The following is an 18,212-nucleotide window of genomic DNA, read 5'->3' on the forward strand; positions in this document are numbered from 1 at the left end:
ACGGGGCCGGCCCAGGACATATCATACTTTTAATATAATTTCTAGAGTGCTTATTTTAATAACATTCACCTATATAATATAACCTAAGAAGGTTTATCATCGTTTGTTTGACAGTGCTTCCCATGTAATTTGACGTATCAAATAAGCCTTAGTTTGTTCGTTTAACATCAGTTAAACATTAGTTTAACTAATGTTTATTAGTTTAACATCTTTTTTTTCTTTTTTGCTGAGGAAGATTGGCCCTGGGCTAACATCCGTGCCCATCTTCCTCTGCTTTATATGCGGGATGCCTGCCACAGCATGGCTTGATAAGCAGTGCCTAGGTCTGCACCCGGGATCCAAACCCGTGAACTCCGGGCCGCCGAAGCAGAGTGCATGAAGTTAACCACCACACCACCCGGCTGGCCCCAGCATCTTCCTTTTTTTTTTCTTTTGTGAGGGACATTAGCCCTGAGCTAACATCCATTGCCAATCCTCCTCTTTTTGCTGAGAAAGATTGGCCCTGGGCTAACATCCATGCCCATCTTCCTCTACTTTATATGGGACACTGCCACAGCATGGCTTGACAAGTGGTGCATCTGTCCGCGCCTGGGATCTGAACCTGTGAACCCTGGTCTGCCGAAGCAGAGCACCAGAACTTAACTGCTACACCACCGGGCCGGCCCCATCAACATCTTCCTTTTTATAAGAAGAGAGAAAAGATCCTTTGAGAAGTCCCAGAGGCCCTCTGGAAATTCCCAAAGTTACTTGCAGGCCAAGAAGACTTTATTTAGAATTTGATTTTTGGGAAGTTTGTCAAAAATATCAAAAGGTTTTGGATGTTTTTCCAAATAGGATCACAGAAAATGACAAAACAATACTTAATTATCCATTTAACCAAAGTGACAAAAAGATTTCAAAGACAAGTATAGCAGGTTACGTAGCTGCAAAAACCTTTGCTCTAGTTAACAGGAAAGACTCAGCCTTTAACATAAAGTACACGAAATAATTTTGATAAAACACAAAAAGGAAGGAAAAACTTTTCACAATCTATTGTCAGGAGTCAACCAATAGTCCAAGCAAACTTTGTCCTTTTAACAGATGAAGGAAAATTAAGTTCCAGTTTTACATAAGTACGCTATTGATAAAAAAGCTTATTTTAAAACCCTTGTAGCAATTTTATTTGATCTTATCCAGCTTGATCACATATAAAATTTGTTCCCACAAAGTCCTGTTTCACAAACCTTCTACAACTTTCTTTTTACATTCAGATTTTTTTCTTTCTTATTTCTGGCAACCATTTTACTTTAGAATAAAATTACTTTCTTTTTTTTCCCCAACAAAAATTTATCTCCATACCTCATACCTTTTTCTAACTAAAAGCACACATCCTGCTTTCTTTGCATATGGAGATGTTTCCCTTATCATTCCTAGTAGCTTTAATTACATATGTTAATTAGAATTCTTAACCCTTAGAATCCTTCATTCCTGAGAAGTAAGCAAGTGTAGACTAGCAAATTTGTAAATACATTTCATAATTTCTAGAAGCATATGCCCTTTTAAATAGTGCAATCTTTCAGTGTGGCAGAACACATATGTACTAAGAGACCCAGATTTATCTTTTTTTTCTATAATAGGAAGCCAAACGTAGATAGGCCTATGTTTAATAGTTAAGGTTTTAGTATTTTACCTTGTTTGGAGAATGATCCAGATATCCAATGAAATGCCATCATTCCATTTTAAACTCTAAAAGTTTTGAGTTACTCAAAAAGATTTGAGGATGCTATTTTTTTATTTTTATTTTTTTTCCCTTTTTCTCCCCAAAGCCCCAGTAGATAGTTGTATGTCATAGTTGCACATCCTTCTAGTTGCTGCATGTGGGACGCTGCCTCAGCATGGCCCAACAAGTGGTGCGTCGTGCGTGCCCGGGATCCGAACCCGGGTCGCCAGCAGCGGAGCACGCACACCCAACCGCTAAGCCACGGGGCCAGCCCCTGAGGATGCTATTTTTTAAACACACATATCATAAAACATAATTATTGTACCTAAAAGATCTTATTCCATTTTCATCTATCTAAATTGTTGCCAGCAATTATGTTTAGATTATTCACAAAAATTTCATGAGACATTAGACAAAGTCAGTTATCATCTCAAGCGATTTTTTTTTGCTGACAAATTTTGCTGCCAAGATAACGTGAACTTATTTGACTAATAAACCGAGGTAGAATAAAAATATTATATTTAATGCTGATAACTCTAAAGACATACCTGTTTCAATTAAACCAACAGACTTAAACTAGCTTTAATTATGAATATTTTCTCAGATCATGTGAACCTGAAAAGCAATTGGGTTAGTTTCTGTTATATTACTGAGAATTTTCTTTTAGGAATACTTAATTTAATAAACTTTTGATTTTCCTTAAGGCAGTTAAATAAAACTCTTACAAATTAATTTTGGCAATACCATTCAGAGATAGAAAAATATCACGTATCTGTTACATACATACGTGGACATACCTAACATACAGATAGACACAGAAATTTTAAAATTTTAGCTATATCTCAGGTACAAAACTCATACAAATTTTCTGGCAGATGGACTAAGTTAAGGTTACCTGCTCAGATGACCAAAGGTTTTTTTATTTGCATGCTGTTAGGATCCTTTTAGAACTGTTTTTGAAGTCATTTTGTCTTTTAGAAACTTCTACCTCTAAATTACTTTTGGTTAAGTCTGTCTGTTTAGTTACAAACGTGCATGAGAATGGACTGCAATTTTTAAAAATAAAAATTTTTAAATTTTTTTTAAATTTGGGGTCCCTGAAGAGGGGGAGGGCCCTCAAAGCATTTAGATGCCTGGGATCCCATTTCTCACAGATTTTTTTTCCAGAGCAAAAGAAAAATTTCTAAACAGCCTGATTCTGAGGGAATCATGCCAAATGCTAGCACACTTCTAATAGGCCTGATTACACCAAACGAGTACTCACGAAAGGATAAAGCCTTTAAACAGAAAGGATGAAGCTTTTATGAAACAGATCTTGAATAAAGCTGGAGAGCTCAAAATGCTTTGCAAAGAGAGCAGAATTTGAATCCGGGAGAAAACGTATCCTTATACTCTAGGGTCGGCAAGAAGGCAGTGAGCTCAATGGGCTCTGGGTACCAGCACCTGTTTGCCCACCAGCCTTGGAGTTGTTGGGGGTCTTCTCTGGATTTCACTTCTGACACCAAGTAATGTTGACCTAAACAAACAAAACAACCAGTTATTTTACCAGCAAAATAGGTTTATTTGGGAATAGCAAAGGAATTGCAATTTGGGACAAGCCAGCTACAGCAAAAGCCATAGGCAAGTCAGCAAATAATGGAGAAAAAGGAGGAAGTTGAGAGGGGTGTTTTGAATGAAAATCCATGGGTGGAAAGCGAGAGTTCAGGGTGGTGACAGTTTCTCATTGGCTGAGTTGCTGGGCAAGGAGGAAATCTTCCTCCTGCTGGGGTAATAATTGATGTGGAACAGTAGTGTGTGAGAGCTCCCCTGCTGGCCTCCCGACCTCATTTTAAATGAAGTTTTCTTTCTTCTGCTTCACGTTACTGAAGTAAAAGAACTGTGCCAAAGTTTTAGTTAGCTTAACTAGTTTAATGAAATAAAATGCTTATGTTCGAGAGTATGAGGCATCTTGAAATTACATGAATATAAAGCACTACAATCAAGCTTTATTCAAGAAAAACTGTAGGAGAATGGACTTTTTTTACATATGGAATTACAGCTTTCTGTCTGTACTTATTCTTGCTGGTACTACTTTGTTGAAAATCATTTCTGGTTTTTGATGAATAATTTTTGATTTAAGGATCATTATTATAGTGAAACTGTTTGGCTGCAGTATCTCTTGAAAAGTTTTTCTTGCACGGGATTTAAATGTTAAAATATGATGAAATGTCTAAATAAGATCACAGTGGATTGTATCATATCAATATCCTGGTCATGATATTATACTGTAGTTTTTGCAAAGTGTTACTATTGGAGGAAATGACAAAATATATAGGGATCTTTCTGTAGTATTTCTTATAACTGTATGTGAATCTGTAATTTCCTTAAATAAAAAGTAAATAAATAAATAAAAAGCAAAAAACAAAAAAATGTGATGACAGACTTCCAGTTTTGGCCAAGATGGAGTAATGGAGACCAGATTTATTCTCCCACCTGAAACAGCCATAAAAAAACAAATGAAGCATTTGAAACAATGGTTTTCAAGACACTGGACATCAGGCAATCCTGAGAATTGAGAAACAAATTAGGTGAGCCCTATGATTGCCCCAGTTTACTGCCTTAAGAGAATTCCTGGCTATGGCATAGGGAAAGGAAGCTCAGGAGTAGCATGGCAGGCGTTCTCAGTTGAGGAGACGGAGCTAAGAGCCCAGAGAGACCAAGGAGACAAAAAGCTGAAACAGGTCTACAATTGAACCCAATTAGAAATCCAGAATTTGCAGTTAGATTTTGTACAGTGAAAAGATAAAAGGTCTCTGATTGCCTTTTGTGCCTCAACAACATAGGTTCTGGGTTAACTTTTGAGTTAACTTGAACATCTGCTGAAGTGCACCAATTGACAAACCTTTATGGCCTTAATTGATACTGGGGCTCAAATTACAGTTGTATCTGGTCTCTTACTAAATTTAAACAAGGTACTCCTATCCTTTTAGAGGAGTTACCAAATATAAAATCGAGAACAAATAGGTGTGTCTCACTTTAACCATCAGAACTATTGCTTTGCCTAAATTCCCTATAGACATAGTGTCTCTTCCCCTAAAATATCCCATAGTGGCCTTGGATGCTCTGACCCATTAAGTATGCACAGAGAATGCTATTACCTTTTTTGGGGGGCGGTGGTGGTGGGGGGAAGATTGGCCCTGAGCTAACATCTGTTGCCAATCTTCCTCCTTTTTTCTTTTTTCGCCCCAGACACCCAGTACACAGTTGTATATCCTAGTTGTAGGTCCTAGTTCCTCTATGTGGGACGCTGCTTCAGCATGGCTTGATGAGTGGTGAGTAGGTCTGCACCCAGGATCCCGTCCGGCGAACCCCGGCCGCTGAAGCGGAGCGTGAGAACTTAGGCACCCCGCCACGGGGCCGGCCCCCTACCCGATTTTTAAACTTGGGAAGAATGAATGGTGCCTCACAGTGGATTACCACAATGTTAATGCTGTGGTTCTATCCTTTAAGGCCTCTGTACCCAACATTATTGAAATTAGTGACTCCTTCCAATCAATATCTCATTAATACTTTGCATAGATTTGACTAACATGTTCTGGTCGGTGCCTATTTCAAGAATCTCTCAGCCATAGTTTGCCTTCACCTTCAAAGGAATATAATACACCTTTACCTAGCTACCGATGGAGTACCTCAGTAGTCCTGCCATCTCACACAGTCTTTACAGGCGAGATCTTAAAGTATCCACCTTTCTCCAGAAGCACAGATATGACATCACGGCAATGTCATCCTCCTCCAAAGACATTGATTTGACACATTCATTCAGGACATAGAAATACAAAGAGTTTCACAAAAAGGTTATGGGCCATTGCCCCACACATAGTACAAGGCCCTGCCATCTTGGTTAAATTGCTGAAAAATTATTTGGTTAGCTGGGGCAGCTCTATTCCTGATACTATTGAGAAATAGCTATTGATCCTCTCAGCAATGTTCAAACAAGCCTAACATCTTTTGGGCTTTTTTGGGCTCTGAAGGCAACGTATTCCTCATTTACAAATTTTGCTTAAGCCTATTTGTGCTGTTACTCACAGATACCTTGAAGGGAGACCCTACAACAAAATGCTCTAGAATTTGTCCAAATTTCAATACGACAGGCACTCCCATTAGTACCCCAAAGACCTCTTCACTCTAAAGGCTTTAGCAACATCCTCCCATGCCTCCTGGAGTCTCTACACCACCCATTATGGCCATAAGTAGTCTGTAAGCTTCTGATGCAAGAAACTGCCCTCCTCGGCCCCGTGCTATATACCTTTAGCAGTAATTGCTGGCTGCACACTGATTTTCCTGGAAATAGAGGCTTTTGTAGGCCCTAAGCCCATGACTCTCCTTCCTCAGTTGCCCATTATGCCTTGGGTCATGGAAGCAGCACCTTGTAAGCTCAGCACAGTCATCAAAGCCTCCTTGCTAAAACAAAAACAGTACCTACAGTATAGCCAACCCTGAGCCCTCTGGCATATCCCACCTGCAGGAGGGGTTGGTCTCCCTTGTTGTCAGTCCTTTGCCAGATGCCATGGTGCTAGATGATGTCGCTTCTCTACTACACCACTTGGATACTAGGGGAGCCCCTTGGGATCCATTGAGTGAACAACAAAGGGAGTTGGTATGGTTTTGGATGGCATCACAGTTGATGGAGCCCATGGGAAACTCCTGCTGTCCGTTCCTTAAGCGGGGTATTCCTGATCAAGGACGGAACCCAAGGGTCAGCACAACTGGCCAAACTGCAGGCAGCTATCTTAGACTAGATGCTCTGGCCAACAATCAACCCTATCTGCGCATTTTCATTGACTCCTGGGCCACTGCCGGTGGTCTGGCTGGCTGGTCCTGCCAATGGCAGCAACAACTCCTTATCCAAGGTTGCCCCTTTAGGGTAAAGAATTCTGGGAATCTCTTGCCTCACAGACACTGAAAATATAGATCAAACATTTTTCTGCACACTCTAAAGCCACAATACAGTGTCTCACCAAGACATTCCTTATCCCCTTTGGAGTTCCAGACATTATCAGTAGTGACCAAGGCACTCATTTCACTTCTCAAAATATACAATCCTGAGCTGCTGAACAAGGCATTCACTGGAACTTGCGCCTCCTTTGCTAGTCTTAGGCTACAAACCTCATATAGTGCCATAATGGCTTGCTTAAATAAGTTCATGTTCAGTTAAGTGAAACAGCACATTTCAGTCATCAAACATCGGGAGTGATTTGTAACAAAAATGCCTGACTCTCATTTTTGATGTTTGATTGCTGACAGCTTTGAAGCCTCAGAACTTCTTTCCCCTTCTGTTCCACATCTGGGCAAAGTTGATAAGGCCAGGTACCCCCCTCTTTTAGTGACAGCAGAAAGTTCAAACTGTGTAAGCCATAGCTGGTCACATGCAGGAACTCTCACCCCAGCCCCTCCCCCAACCACAATAAAAACAGAGCTAATCTTTCCCTGCTCTCTCAAGCCATTTTGGACCTTCTTGGGAGCTTTCCCTGCTCTCCCCAAAAGCCTCATTATGAAAGGCTTTTCATACCCTCCTGGTGCCTGGATGGTATCATCAGTGTCAACATCTGAAGCAAATTTTGGATAGAAGGTCCATCTGTCTCCGCAGGGTGGCCACAGTAGTAGAGAAAGGATTTTTTTTTTTCCAACAAATGGTGCTAGAATAAGTGGATATGCATATGCCAAAAAAAAAAAAAAAAAAAAAAACCACTTTTCCTCTAGTGTTTTTTGTTGTGGTAGGATACACATGACATAAAATTTATCATCTTAACCACTATTTTTAAGTGTACAGTTCAGTCGTGTTAAGTACATTCATATTGTGCAACCATCACCACCATCTATCTCCAGAACTCTTCATCTTGCAAAACTGAAACTGTATACCTGTTAAACAATAACTTCCATTCGCCCTCCCCTGGTCCCTGGCAGCTACCCATCTGCTTTCTGAATTTGACTACTCTAGGTACCTCTTACAAGTGGAATCATCCAGTACTTGACTTCTGTAAGTGGGTTATTTCACTTTGCAGAATGTCGTCAAGGTAGATGTTGTAGCCTGGTTTGGAAAAATCTGCCGACTGATGTTCTTCTTTAAATGTTTGGTAGAATTCACTAGGAAGCCATCGGGTCCAGGGCTTTTCTTTGTTGTGAGATTTTTGATTCCTAATTCAATTTCCTTACTAGTTGTAGGTCTATTATATTTTATATTTGTTTGTGATCCAGTCTTGGAAGGTTTTGTGCTCGGAATTTGTCCATTTCATCTGGGTTATCCAATTCGTTGGTATACAGTTGTTCACAGTACTCTCTCATAATCCTTTTTACTTCTGTAGAATTGGTAGTAATACCCCCACTTTCATTTCTGATTTAGTAATTTAAGTCTTCTCTTTTTTTTTTTTTTAGTCAGTTTAGCTGAAGGTTTTCCAATGTTGTTCATCTTTTTGAAGAAACCAGCTTTGGTTTCATTGATTTTCTTTTTTGTTTTTCTATTCTCTATTTTGTTTATCTCTGTTCTAATCTTTATTATTTCCTTCTCTTTCCTAGCTTTGGGTTTAGTTTTTCCTTCTTTTTCTAGTTTCTTAAGTTGTAAAGTTCAGTCATTGACTTTTGAGATATTTCTTCTTTTTTAGTGTGTTTACAGCTATGACTTTCCCCCTGAGCATTGCTTTCACTGTGTCTCACGAGTTTTGGTATGTTATATTTTCATTTTCATTCATCTCTATGTATTTTCTAATTTTCATTGTGATTTCTTTTTTGAGCCATTGGTTATTTAAGAGTATGTTGTTTATTTTCCACAAATTTATGACTTTTATATCATATCGTGTTGTTGATTTCTAACTTTATCCTGTTGTGGTTGGAGAAGATACTTTGAATAATATCTATCTTTAAAAATGAACTTTGAGGGCCGGCCCCGTGGCTTAGCGGTTAAATGTGTGCACTCCACTACTGGCAGCCCAGGTTCGGATCCCGGGTGCGCACTGTTGCACCGCTTCTCTGGCCACGCTGAGGCCGCATCCCACATACAGCAACTAGAAGGATGTGCAACTATGACATACAGCTATCTACTGAGGCTTTGGGGAAAAAAAAAAAGGAGGAAGATTGGCAATAGATGTTAGCTCAGAGCTGGTCTTCCTCAGCAAAAAGAGGAGGATTAGCACGGATGCTAGCTCAGGGCTGATCTTCCTCACCAAAGAAAAAAAAAAAAAGTGAACTTTGAATCTTACCTTGTGCCATATACAAGTAATATTTCAAGGTGGATCATAGACCTAAATGAAAAATTTTAAACTATGAAACTTCTGGAAAATAGTAAAAAATCTTTGTGAACTTAAATTAGGCAAATGTTTGTGAACTTAAGTTTGTAACTTAAATATTTGTGGAAAAAGTCTTTGTGGACTTCTTAGGCAAATTATAACACCAAAAGCATGACCCATAAAAGAAAAAAATGATAAATTGGACTTCATCAAGATTAAAACTTCTGCTCTTTGAAAGGCATTGTTAAGAGAATGGAAAGAAGATACAAACTGAGATAAAAATCTTTGCAAAGCATGTATCTGATCAAGGACTTGTATCCAGACTTTATAAAGGACTCTCAAAGCTCAATAATGAGAAAACAACCCAATTAAAAATTGTGCAAAAATTTGAATAGACGTTTTACCAAAGTAGACATATAGATGGCAGATAAGCACATGAAAGAATGGTCAACTTCATTAGTCATTAGGGATATGCATATTACCACAGTGAGATCCCACTATGCTACTAGAATGGCTAGAATTAAAGTGACAGAACATATCAAGTGTTGGTGAGGATGTGGAGGAACTGGAACTCTCATACAGTGCTGGTGTGATTGTAAAATGGTACAACCACTTTGGAAAATAGTTTGGCAGTTTTCTTAAAAAGTTAAACAGGGGCCAGCCCAATGGCGCGAGCAATTAAGTGCGCGTGCTCTGCTTTGGTGGCCCGGGGTTTGCAGGTTCAGATCCCAGGGGCACACCGATGCACCGCTTGGTAGGCCATGCTGTGGTGGCGCCCCATATAAAGTGGAGGAAGATAGGGCCACTCTTCCTCAAGAAAAAGGGGGAGGATTGGCATCGGATGTTAGCTCAAGGCTAGTCCTCCTCACAAAAAAAAAAAAAAAGTTAAACATACATACCATACAATCCAGCCATTTCACTTCTTGCTATATTATCCAAGAGAAAAGAAAGTATATGTCTATACAAAGACTTGTACATGAATATTCGTAGCAGCTTTATTTGTAATAGCTAAAAACTGGAAACAGTCCAAATGTATATCAGCAAGTTGATGGATAAACAAACTGTGGTATATCCTTATAAGGAGTAGTATTCAGCAATAAAAGGAATGACCCTGTTACATGCAACAACAGGGACAAATCTCAAAATAATTATGCTGAGTGAAAGAAGCTAAACAAAAAAAGAGCATGTACTTAACGATTCCATTTATATAAAATTCTAGAAAATTCATGGGCCGGCTCCGTGGCTTAGCGGTTGAGTGCGTGCGCTCTGATGCTGGCGGCCCGGGTTCGGATCCCGGGTGCGCCCCGAGGCACCACTTCTCCGTCCAACGCGAGGCCGAGTCCCACGTACAGCAACTAGAAGGATGTGAACCTACGACATACAACTATCTACTGGGGCTTTGGGGGGAAAAACATGAATAAATAAAATCTTTAAAAAAAAAAAAAAAAAAATTCTAGAAAATTCAAACTAATCTATAGTGACAGAATGCTGATCAGTAGTTGCCTGGAAATGTTGAAGGGGGGGTGTTAAAGAGGGACAAGAAGGGAGATTACAAAGAGGCATAAGGAAATTTTGGGGATGATGGATATATTCACTATCTTGATTGTAGTGATGGTTTCGTGGGCATATATACGTCAAAACTTATCAAATTGTACATTTCAAATATGTGTAGTTTATTACCATAATGAAGCTGTTAAATGATACAATAATTTTTTCACTTAAAAAAATATGCGAAGGTCATGGACTACTTCAGGTAGTAAAGCACCTTAGAAAAGAAACAGAAACTTGCAGGGCCTGTGGATTTGTTCAGGGTCTTTCCTCAAGTGGAGACTAGGAGAACCTTTGTCTCAACACCATTTTTTGTAGCTTTTGAAAGCAACAGTAGCCATGTTGCTTTCCCTCAAACTGGCTATTGTAAATGACCCTTTTTCTGTAATTGGTACTGGCCGCCTCCCCCCTAATGTTCGAACTCTTAGACTCATTTTCAGTGCTGTTTTATCGTCAGTAACCAATTTGTGTCTGTCTTATTCCTTCCTCCCTTTGAAATATCTGTCAAATATATCCTTTTTTTAAAAATACATTCCCCCTGCCAGCGTTGCAGAACAGGCCAGCAGCCTCTTGTCCTGGGATTAATGTAATAATTCCTAACCAATCCCTTTCTTTTAGTCTAATCCATGTTGTAATCATTCTGAGGCTGACATTTTAGGAAATAATTTTTGTACTTCACGTTCCTCCCCTGGCCGTTCACATTAGCATTATTAAACATTTACCAAATGCCTGGAACTGTAGAGGACTAGGAGAATGGGAAGGATATGATTCCTATCTCAAATAATTTTTATGAGGAGATGGAATTTAAATATGGATGTGATTTCTACCTTCAAGTAACTTATTGTTTAGTTGAAGAGACCACATAAACACTTGAGAAGTTTAATAAATAGTAAAATAGTAATATATTTTTTCCTTTTTTTCTTCTCTAGGTTCCTGTTGCATGTAAATCCTGTCCCTGTGGTTATGTATTTATTAATAGGAAACTTCTAAAAATAAAACACTCAGAGAAATCATCACCTTTTACAGGTAATTGTGAGAGTTTACCACTTTTCCATCTTTTATAGTTTGTATTATATAAATTTAAAACTAATTTTTGTGAGTTAAAAATTTTTTTTTGCTGGTGAAGTTATAGTATTAAAATCTATTGAAGTACATCTTTGGCTTTTATTGGAGACAATATGTCAGTTTCTGACATTGATTCCAATGTCAGATCCAATTTAAATGTTAACTCCTTTACAATAACTTTGTAACAAGTTTTAATAAGAAATTTTGATTTGAAAATGTTAACTGGAAGAAAAGGAACCTTGTTTTAGTATTAGTATAATTTTTAAAAATACTGTTATTTTTTTCAATTCACTGATTTAGACTATCTAAAAAATTGCTGATTTTAATTTTGCTTGAGTTTGTAGCTTTCTCTTTAAAGTTGATAAATCTAGATTTATTCAGTAAGTGTATTCAGAAAAGGTGAGTTTTTGTTACTCTTATTTTTTCCCATGATAAGATCAGACGTTCTAATAGTAGTGAACCCAAAATGGGTGTAGATTTATTACAAACATTTATTGAGTGCCATATGTCAGGTACTGTATATCTAGGGCATACAGCAATAAATCTGCTACCAAGACAGGTTCAGTGCTGTCATAGTGGAGGAATATACATATGGAATATATGGGAAAAATGTCAGCTAGTGATAAGTGCTGGGTAGGAAATTAAAATAGGGTGGTATCTTAGAGGTTGACCAGAAGAAGGCTACTTTTGATTGAGTGGTCAGGGAATGCATCTCTGAGGAGGTAATATTTTAGCTAAGATCTGAACAGATGAAGGGGCTAGACATATGAAAACCAGAGAAAGCAAATTCTAGGCAGAGGGAAAAGAAAAGAAAAAAGTTCTAAGGCTGGACTTATTCCAGGAATGCAAGGTTGGTACAATATAAGGAAATCTATTAATATCATATACCATATTAATAAACATAAAAAATTATAAGGTTATCTCTACAGATGCTGAGAAACCCCTCGGCAAAATTCAGTACCCATTCATGATAAAGACACTCAAGAAAATAGGAATTGAAGAATACTTTTTGACTTGATAAAGTATGTATCTTAGTGTTAAAGCTAGTATCTTATTTAAATGGGGAAACACTACACACTTTTCCATTAAGATCAAGAACAAGGCAAGCATCCCCACAGTCTCTACCACTGTTCAGCATTACATTAGAGGTAAATTAGCCAAGGCAATTAAATAAGAAAAATCAATAGGAGGCATAAGAATGGGTAGCGAAGAAGTAAAACAATATTGATTTGCAGATCATGGTATACCTGGACCCCAGAGAATCAGTAATAAAACTAACTCAAACAGTAAAGGACTTCAATGAAGGAGAAAGATTTGAAATTAGCATATGAAAATCAGCTTTCATATATACAAACGGTAAACAGAACATAGTATTAAAGAAAAGCCCATTTATAATAGCAACATAGAAGATTAAATACTTAGGAATGAATTTAATAAGAAAGGTGCAAAACCTCTACAAGGAAAATTTAAAACACTCCTGAAAGACACTAAAGAAGATTTAAACAAATGGTAAAACATCCCTTGTTCTTGAATAGTTTGACTCAACATCATAAAGATGTCAGTTGTCCGTAATTTATAATATCAATGTAATCTTCATGAAAATCCTAGCGAGTTTTTTTATTGAGTTAGACAAACTGATTTTACAGTTCTTATGGAAAAACAAACATGCAAAATGGTTAGGAAAATTGTCAAATGATTTTCAATAAGGGTCTGAAGGAAATTAAATGGGAAACAATAGTCTTTTCAAAAAATAGTGTTGGGACACATGCTGGATATCTATATGCAAAAGAATGAAGTTGGGCCCCTGTCTCACACCATACACAAAAATTAATTCAAAATAGATCATAAACGGGCCGGCCCCGTGGCTTGGTGGTTAAGTGAGCGCGCTCCACTGCTGGCGACCCGGGTTCGGATCCCGGGCTCGCACCGACGCGCTGCTTCTCTGGCCATGCTGAGGCCGCGTCCCACATACAGCAACTAGAAGGATGTGCAGCTATGACACACAACTATCTACTGGGGCTTTGGGGGAAAAAATAAATAAATAAAATCTTTAAAAAAAAAAAAACAAAAAAAAACAAAAAAAACCAAAATAGATCATAAACCTAAATGTAAGAGCTAGTAAAACTATAAAACTTTTAGAGGAAAATGTAGCAATAAACCTTTGTGACCTTGGTTTGGCAGTAGTTTCTTAAATATGACATCAAAAGTACAAGTGACAAAAGAAAAAGTAAATTGGACTATATCAAAATTTAAAACCTTTTTTGCTGCAAATGATATCAAGAAAGTGTAAAGACAACTCACAGAATAGGAAAAACTGTTTGCAAATCACATATCTGATAAGGGACTTGCATCCAGAATATATAAAGAACTCTTACACCTCAGTAATAAAAAGAAAAATAATTCAATTTAAAAAAATGGGCAAAGGATTTGAATAGAATTTGTCCAAAGAAGATAAACAAATGGTCAATAAGTACATGAAAAGATGTTCAATATTATCAGTCATTAGAGAAATGTAAATCAAAATCACAAGATAGTACTTCACACCTACTAAGATAGCAGTAATGAAAAAGACAAAAAATAAGTATTGGCGAAGAAGTGGAAAAATTGAAACCCTCACATGCTGCTAATAGGAATGTAAAATGGTGCACCCACTTTGAAAATAATCTTCCAGTTCCTCAAATGGTTAAACACAGAGTCACAATATGATCCAGCAGTTCCGCTCTTAGGAATTCTCACCCAAGAAAATTGAAAACATAAGTTGACACAAAGACTTGTACGTGAATGTTATTAGCAGCATTATTCATAATAGCTGAAAAGTTGAAATGGTCCTGATGTCCGTCAACTGATGATAAACAAATGTGGTATATCCATATAATGGAATATTATTTGACAATAAAAAGAAAGGAAGTATTGATGTATGCTACAACATGAATGACTCTTGGAAATGTGTTATATGAAAGAAGCCAGTCACAAAAGATCACACACTGTATGATTCCAATTATAGGAAATGTGCACATAGGCAAATTTATAGAAAATAGATTAATGATTTAGGGCTGGGAAAGGGATAGGAGGAGAAGGGGGAATAACTATTAATGGGTAGTTTCTTGCGGGGGGGCAAAAGTGTTCTAAAATTAGATTCACAACCCTGTGAATATACTAAAAACAATTGAATTGTACACTTTAAATGGGTGAATTGTGAATTATACCTCAATAAAACTGATTAAAAAAATAGCCAGGAAAACACTTAGAAAGAAAAACTGTGAGAGTTGACTAGCTTTGCCAGTCATTAAAGTATATTATAAAGCCTCTGTAATTAAAACATTGTGGCGTTGGCATAAACAAATAGACCAGTGGAAGAAAACAAAAAGTGCAGAATTAGACCCAAATTCATATGGAAAGTTAGGATATGACAAAGGTGGTATTTCAAATCACTGGGGTAAAGATGGACCTTTTTTCCTTCTTTTTTTATTGTGGTAAAATATACGTAATATTTATCATTTTAACCATCTGTAAGTGTACAATTCAGTGGCATGAAATACATTCACAATGCTGTGCCCATCGCTACTATTTATACCTAAAACTTTTTCATCATCCTCACATAAACTCTGTACGCATTAAAAAATCTTTTCCTTCCCCCTCCGGCTTCCCACCAGCCCCTTGCAATCTCTATTCTCCTTTCTTTCTCTATATATTTGCCTATTCCAGGTACCTCGTATAAGTGGAATCATACAATATTTGTCCTTCTGTGTCTGCCTTATTTCACTAAGCATAATGTCTTTAGGGTCTATCCATATTGTAGCATAAATCAAAATTGCATTCCTTCTTATGGCTGATTAATTTCCATTTTATGTGTATATATCACATTTTGTTTATCCATTTATCTGTTGATGGACACTTGGATTATTTTACCTTTTGGCGATTGTGAATAATGCTGCTAGGAACATTGGTGTACAAGTATCTGTTTGAATCTCTGGTTTCAGTTTTTTGGATATACTGTAGTCCCCTGTTATCTGAGGTTTTGCTTTCCGTGGTTTCAGTTACCCATGGTCAACTGTGGTCTGAAAATATTAAATGGAAAATTCCAGAAATAAACAGTTGATAAGTTTTAAATTGCACACTGTTCTGAGTAGCATGATGAAATCTCGCCATCCCACTCCATCCCACCTGGGACATGAATCATGCGTTTGTCCAGCGTATCCACACTATACGTGCTACCCACCCATACTTAGTCACTTAGTAGCTGTCTTAGTTATCAGATCGACTGTGATTGTGTCTGCAGTGCTTGTGTTCAAGTAACCATTATTTTACTTAATAATGGACCCAAAGCGCAAGAGTAGTGATCCTGGCAATTTGAATATGCCAAGGACAAGTTATTGTCAGTAATCTCTTAATGTGCCTACCACATAAATTAAACTTTATCATAGGTGTATATGTTTAGGAAAAAACATAATGTGTATAGAGTTCTGTACTATCTGCAGTTTCAGGCATCCACTGGGGGTCTTGGGATGCATCCCCTGCGGATAAGAGGGACTACTGTATACCTGAGAGTGGAATCACTGGATCATATGGTACTTCTGTGTTTGACTTTTTGAGGAACTGCCAAACTGTTTTCCACAGTGGCTGCATGGTTTTACATTTCCACAAGCAATGCATGAAGGTTCTGATTTTTCCACATCCTTACCAGCATTTATTTTCTGATTTTTTTTTTTATTATAGCCATCCTAGTAGCTGTAGAGTTGTATCTTATTAGATTTTGATATGCATTTCCCTAATGACTAATAATGTTGAGCATTTTTTCATGTGCTTATTGGCCATTTGTATATCTTCTTTGGAGACACTGTTCAACTCCTTTGCCCGTTTTTAATTGGGTTGTTTTGGTTTTTTGTTAAGCTGTAGGAGCTCTTTACATATTCACAGTATTAATCCCTTGTCAGATGTATGATTTGCAAGTATTTTCTCCCATTCTGTAGGTTGTCTTTTCACTTTCTTGATAGTGTCTTTGATGCACAAAATTCTTAATTTTGATGAAGTCCAATTTATCTAATTTTTAAAAATTTTTTGTTAATTCTGGTAAAATACACAAAATGTAAAATTTACCATCTTAACTGTTTTTAAGTGTATACTTCAGTAGTGTTAAGTATATTCACATCTTCATGCAGCTGATCTCCAGAACTTTTTCATCTCCCAAAACTGAAACTCTACACCTATTAAACAACTCCCCATTTCTTCTTCCCCCCAGGCCCTGGTAACCTCTATTCTACTTCTGTCTCTAAGAATATGACTACTCTAAGTACCTTATATAAGTGGAATCATACAGTATTTGCCTTTCTGTGACAGATTTATTTCACTTAGCATAATGTCTTCAAGGTTCATCCATGTTATATGTAGCATGTGTCAGAATTTCCTTCGTTTTTAAGGCTGAATAGTTTTCCACTGTATGTATTTACCACATTTTGTTTATCTGTTGATTGGTTGATGGACACTTGAATTGCTTCTATCTTCTGGCTATCATGAATAATGCTGCTATGAACATGGGTGTACAAATATCTGTTTGAGGTTCTGCTTTCAGTTCTTTTGGATATATTCCCAGAAGTGGAATTACTGGATCATATGGTAATTCTATTTTCAATTTTTTGAGGAAAACCATATTTTCCGTAGTTACTGTGCCATTTTACCTTCCCACTAACAGTGCCCAGGGGTTCTTATTTCTCTGTGTCTTTGCCAACAATCTTGTTATTTCCTGTTGTTTTCTTGTTGTTAGTAGCCATCCTAATAGGTGTGAGGTGATACCTCATTGTGGTTTTGATTTGTGTTTCCCTAATGGTTAGTGATGTTGAGCATCTTCTCATATGCTTGTTGGCCATGTGTATATTTTTGTTGGGGAGATGTTTATTCAAGTCCTTTGGCCATTTTTTAATCAGATTATTTGTTTTTTTTTGTTGAGTTGTAGGGGTTCTTTATATATTCTGGATATTTAACCCCTTATCAGATATATGATTTGCAAATATTTTCCTTCACTCTGTAGGTTGCCTTTTCACTCTATTGATTCTATCTTTTGCACAGAAGTTTTATCTTGATGTAGTCCAGTTTACCTATTTTTACTTTTGTTGTCTGCACTTTTGGTATCATATCCATTAAATTGTTGCCAAATCCAATGTCATGAAGATTTTCCCCAGTGTTTTTTTCTAAGACTTTTATAGTTTTAGTTTTTACGTTTAGGTGTCTGATCCATTTTGAGTTAATTTTTGTATATGGTGTGGGTTAGTGTTTAACTTCATTCTTTGACATGTGGATATACAATTTTCCCAGTAACATTTGTTGAAAAACTGTTTTTTCCCATTGAATGATCTTGACACCCTTGTTGAAAATCAGTTGACCATATGTGTAAGGGTTCGTTTCTGGGCTTTCTATTCCGTTGGTCTTTATGTTTGTCCTTATGTCCGTTTCATATTGTTTTAATTACTGCAGCTTTGTAGTAAGTTTCAAAGATGGGAAGTATGAGTCCCCCAACTTTATTCTTCTTTTTCAAGATTATTTTGGTTATTCAGGGCCTCTTTCAATTCCATATGAAAATGAGGATTTGCTTTTCCATTTCTATGAAAAACCCTGTTGGAATTTTGATAGGGATTGTGTTGAATCTG

General features: G+C 37.2%; 1 pseudogene across 1 annotated transcript in view; it reads left to right on the plus strand.

The window, feature by feature from the left end:
* LOC147913153 (uncharacterized) overlaps window positions 1-18,212 on the plus strand; it is a 65,976-nt pseudogene that overhangs the window by 40,577 nt on the left and 7,187 nt on the right. Inside the window, exon 3 of the transcript XR_015549174.1 lies at window positions 11,436-11,532. The product of XR_015549174.1 is annotated as an uncharacterized LOC147913153 (transcript). The remainder of the gene's footprint in view (window positions 1-11,435; window positions 11,533-18,212) is intronic.

This window comes from Ceratotherium simum, chromosome 30 (assembly GCF_057802395.1).
Source record: "Ceratotherium simum simum isolate JZ-2026a chromosome 30, ASM5780239v1, whole genome shotgun sequence".
Classification (NCBI taxonomy): Eukaryota; Metazoa; Chordata; class Mammalia; order Perissodactyla; family Rhinocerotidae; genus Ceratotherium; species Ceratotherium simum.